At 41.3% G+C, this 5,447-nt stretch overlaps 1 non-coding gene across 1 annotated transcript; it reads left to right on the forward strand.

Annotated features, from left to right (window-relative positions):
• Window positions 1-4,894: 4,894 nt before the first annotated feature.
• LOC148800583 (small nucleolar RNA R71) lies at window positions 4,895-5,002 on the forward strand. The gene has a single exon (XR_016071104.1). It is a non-coding gene; the product is annotated as a small nucleolar RNA R71 (small nucleolar RNA).
• Window positions 5,003-5,447: the final 445 nt, after the last annotated feature.

A 5,447-nucleotide genomic window follows, 5' to 3' on the forward strand; every position in this document is an offset into this window, starting at 1 on the left:
TTCCCCACTGAGCATGGTGTCAGAGTCATTCGGGGAGATCAACAAGCAGCTCGCCATGCTATGTGGCCGCACTGATGGGAAAGAACAAAGAAACACTAACACTTGAGGGCCTTGACCTCAGGGAATAGCCAACCGACCGAGGACCTCGTCTTGGTTCCCCTAGACGAGGCCGAGCCCGAAAAAACGATCTGCATCAAGTCCAACCTTCCCCCAAAGGGCCTATCCGAACTGGTAAGATTCCTTAGAACTAATGCCGACGTCTTTTCTTGGTCTGCCACTAAAATGCCCGAAATTGACCCTTCGGTCATTACTCGCAGGTTGAGCATGGACCCGAGCTCTTGGCTAATTCGACAAAGAAAGAGGAACTTTGCATCGGAGCGTTGGAGGCCATAGGAGAGGAAGTTGACAAGCTACTTGGTGTGTCCGAAAGCGTGTCATTAACCACTTAAGAACACCAATTTTAATATTTATAATTTTATTCTAATTCTCAAACAACTACTAACGTAGTAAATGGGTGAGAATGGGTCGTATCCACAGGGAAGCAAGTGACAAATTAATATATACATAGATCTAGACAAGAGAATGCAATTGGAAATGGCAGAAAATATGAAAATAAAGTCCGTTATTGCTAAAATTAAATGTTTTGAATTTAAACAAGACAATAAATAAAACTAGAATTTAATAAAGTATGGGAATCAACAAAGGAAATAAAAGAAATAAATAAAAAAAATGATCCAGAATCCGGATCTGGTGGCGGTAGCTGCAGATTAGCCAAACAGCTTGTCAAAACCCCTCTCGACAAGAACCGGGCGTTCGTCCTTTCTATAACTCTCGAACCCATCGAGACACCTTAGCCTTGAACCGAACAAATTTTTAGATCTACAAAACAGAGAAACAAACAAGAATTACATCTAAAAGATTGCAGAAATAAAAAAAAAAAAACAAAAAAGAAAAGAATGGTTGATCAGATCTAGTGGCGGTAGTTGCAGAATGGTTGAACAGCTTGTTGGAACCAATCCTGACAAGATCTGGGCATCCTCCCCTTCTACAACCCTTGAACTCCTCAAGAAACCCTAGCCATGTTAACTGAGTGAATTGACCAACCCCTTCTATAGGGCCCTTGTGACCCTTTTTATAGAGAAGGGTTGACACAACTGGAAATAAGGAGAAAGATGGGGGGTGGTAGCTGGGATTTAGCAAAGTTAGGGATGCCTTAGGGTTTCTAATGGAGGGCTAAGATGGTTTTGGGGTGATCCTATGGCTGAAAATGGAAGGAGAGGGCACCCAATATTATGTATGGCTGAGATTTGGACGCCTAGAAATGGAGGGTGTAGATTAGAACATCTAAGGTTGAAGGGTTAAGATTAAAAGAATAGGTGGTGCCCTAGATTGAATGGTTGGGATATAAGATGGAGGGAGTGGCTGAGATTTGGAGGTGAGGGGCTGAATGGTGAGGATTAGTAGAATAGGTGGTGCCCTAGGGTTTAAAAGCTATAAAGGAGAGCCCTAAAATGAGTGGTTGAGATTAAAAGAGGTGAAGGATGGAGATTAAACACCTAGGGGCGGCTAGGGTTTGCTAAGAGTGAAAAGATTAGGTTAAAAAGGCTCCCTAGGGTTTGCTAAGGAGATGGGAGCATGGTAATACAATAGGATGGGCGCCAACTGGGTTTAGCAGATAAGGGGCTCCCTCCTGTTCTTAGTTCTTTACAAAATCACCCCCTCTCTCATCTGGTCTTCACACCAACTCCCCAAAACTACACTTCAGCCTAGAAAAACTTCATAATTTGCACAAAGACCCTCAAAGGTCACATAATTGATTTTAATTGGGAAAAGGGTACACTTTGACTATTCTAAAGCTGAAAATACCCTGAATTGATACCCTTAAGGCATCAAACTGCAGGGTTATCACACCCCCTAACTTAAACATTGCTAGTCCCTTAGCAATGCAGCCTTAAAATTACACTGAGTATATATAGATCTTTTCCATTACAAGGTCATCCCTAACAGAATTAATCAAGCATCCCGATTCCAGCATTCTCAAACTCTGTATAGATCGGTATTGGGCTTTAGGGGTAAAACTGTCTTATTTTGAATATTACCGAAACATGTTTTAAAAATCTTATTTACCCTTCCATTTGCAAACTGTCTTGATAAGATGAGATTGATTTTAAAATCAAATAGGTATTCTTGTTATTTCTGACAGCGGATTTCTACCCTTGAACTTATTTTTATTGTTAGCTTTCACCGTTTTATGTGAATTTTGACACTTGACTTAGGTGAAGAGACCCAATTACTAAGTGCTGGAAAGTGTCTTTAGCATTCCCTTTTCTGTTTGACGCGAATCTTGACACTTGAATTAGGTGAAGAGACCCGGTTACTAAGTCTAGGGTGTCCATTGACCTTTTATTCTCTCTCTCTCTCTCTCTCTCTCTCTCTTTTTTGCAACACTGTTCAGGGTAGTCCACTGTCTCTTAACAATTTGAAGAATTTTGTCTAATTTCTCAATCTTTCTTTTCCTATCATGACAGGGGCAAACTTGGGAGTATTTTCTAATTTCTAAATGGTTTCGACAATATTCAAACAAGACCAATTTTTGACTCCTATCACTTGTTACCAATTTCTACAAAATTCAATATTATTTTATCAGTTTCCTTAACTTTTTTTGTTTGGGTATCTCTTTTAATGGAAAATTTTAAAAATTTCAGTAAAATCTTAATTCTCCATCTTTAAAGGCTTAGCTTCACAATTTTTTTTTCAAATTTTCTCTCTCTTTCCTCACCCCCCAACTTAAATGCCATTGTCCCTAATGTCATGACTAGAATGATGCAAAGAAGATTTGGGCTAAAGGGAACAACGGGTAGGGTTTTCCTAAGGGGTTTAAGGTATGCCACATGGTCTTGAATCAAGAAAATAAAATAAAAAACATCTAATCCTAAAATTAATTGAAAAAAATTACATTGGGTTGCCTCCTAACCAACGCTAAGTTTAACGTCTTCAGCCAGATGCAACTATTCATCTCTCTCATCCAAACTCTCATACTCACATTCATTTTCATACCAACCAGGACCGGATCGGGCTAACCAAGGGGTAGGTAGGTCATTCACGAGATTGTCCACTATGTCCACACTGCCTTCATCTTCCCCTAGGTTTGGATGCTTAGAGGCATTAAAAACATTCAATTGGATCTTTCGCTCCCCAAATGAGATGTTCATTTTGCCCTATTTACAATTGATATTTGCATTAGCTATTGCTAAAAATGGCTGTCGTAAGATTATCGAGTTGTGGTTCAGTGTTTCGGTTGGGGTCATGTCTAGGATAACAAAATCTACAGGGAAATAATAGTTTTCTATCTTGACGATGACATCCTCGATGACACCTCGAGGAGTCTTGACCGACCGATCAACGAGTTGCAAAATTACTGGGGTAGGTTTCAACTCGCCGACCCTGAACCTTTTATAAATAATGGACGGAATCAGGTTCACACTAGCCCCTAGATCCAATAAGGCCCTATCAAAGGTGATTCCAGAAATTATACAGCTAATAAGAGGAGCACCCAGGTCTTTCATTTTCTGGGGAAGTTGGTTCAGGAGGATCGCACTCACATCTGCTGAGAGCATCACTTTTCATGGGGCCGATCGTGGATCCCTCTTTTGGGTGCATAGCTCTTTCAGAAACTTTGCATAAGCCAGGACATGTTGAATCGCATCGAGGAGCGGGATGTTAACATATACTTGTTTGAAAAGTTCCTTGATCTCCTCATTGCGAATCTCTTTCTTTTTCCATGATGGCCCGACTGTGAGCACGGTAGGAAAGGGGACTACAGATTGGTTTACTTTAGGCTCTTTTTCTAAGTTTTCCCTTTCTTCTTCTTCCCCCCCCCCCCCCCAACTTAGGGTTTTCTGACTCCTTTTCTTCTTCTTTACTTTCTTTCTCATACGGGTCTTCCAAAATTCTCCCACTCCTTAAAGTTGTTATAGCTTTAGCATTTTCGAATTGGGGATTCTGGGGAGGTGGTTGAATTTGTCGAGAGAAACTCAGTGGCTGATTCCTAGGGTTTGCAACCAGTTGATTCGGTAGTTGCCCCACTGCCCTCCTTGCATTAGCTTCAACTAGCTGTCCTATTTGGCTTTCTAACCTACCAATGGACTACTGTTGATTTAGGATCAACTGCTGCAGCTGCATAAATTGAACATCTACTGATCGGGATTGAGGGGGTTGTGGGTAGCCCTGATATGGTTGGGCCGATTGACTTCTAGGGTAAACCTACTGGAACTGGTTTTGTACTACTAGCCTCTAAAACTATTGGGCCATGGAGTTTGACGGATGCTGATGGGACTGTACATTGGGTTGATGTGTCCTCCAAGAAAAGTTAGGATGGTTTCTCCACCCAAGATTATAAGTATTAGAATATGGATCATTATTGGGCCTTCAGAAACTCTAAGTAACCTGAACTCGTTCTTGGATAAAAGGTGGAAACTGGGCCACAGTAGGACAGTCATCAACCTGGTGGGCCAGGCTGACACAAATGGAACATACTTCGGGATAAGAGGTAGATGGGCCCAATTGCTAGTTAAGAGAGAAAAATTGGTCGAGTTTCTGGGCTAGAAGGTCTACCCTATCCAACTTTCTAGAAATGGCATTCAAGTCCATTTTTGCCTCGAGCTCTATATTATTTCTGACCTCATAGAGCCCTGCCCTCGTTGAGGGTCCCACCAACCTTTCATAGGAATACAATGATGCATTATTGATAGAATTCTCACTCAAGGTTTCGAAAAGATTATAAACTTCATCCTCACTCTTGTTCATAAATGCCCCCCCACACGATGCATCTACCATCTGCCTGTATTAATCTGTCAGGCCTTCATAGAAGGCCTAGACAATTTGCCACTGGGACAAGCCATGGTGTGGGCATTTTCTCATTAAGTCTTTCATCCTCTCCCAAGCCTCATGAATTTGTTCACCCAGTGTGTTGGGTCAATCCTGTGATAGCTCTCCTCATGGTATTGGTTCTTCCTATAGGATAGAACTTCCTAAGAAATTCTTGTTGCATTTCTGCCCAAGTCCTAATGGGTCTTCCTATAGTCCCTAACCAATGCTTGGCCTTATGCTTCAAGGAGAAGGGGAAAAGATTCAATCTAAGGGCGTCATCATTGAAATTCTGAATCCTTACAGTTGAACATATTTCCAGGAACTCATCTGTGTGCTTTTATGGGTCCTCACTTGGGTTCCCATAGAAGGATGAGAGTATCTGGATTGTACTTGACTTAATTTCATATTGTAAGGCCTGAGTATTAGGTTAACTGGATGCGGGATAAAGGGTTGTATTGTGTTGGAGTGAAGTATTCCTTCAACTTTCTAGGTTGGGCATCATTGATTCCAGCCATTTGATTTCGGTGTTGATGATGGAGGTATCTCTCTATTTCAGGTATAGGTTCTACAATTTCTCT

The sequence above is a fragment of the Nelumbo nucifera genome, chromosome 4 (assembly GCF_055504915.1).
Source record: "Nelumbo nucifera cultivar China Antique chromosome 4, China Antique-T2T, whole genome shotgun sequence".
In the NCBI taxonomy this organism is placed as follows: Eukaryota; Viridiplantae; Streptophyta; class Magnoliopsida; order Proteales; family Nelumbonaceae; genus Nelumbo; species Nelumbo nucifera.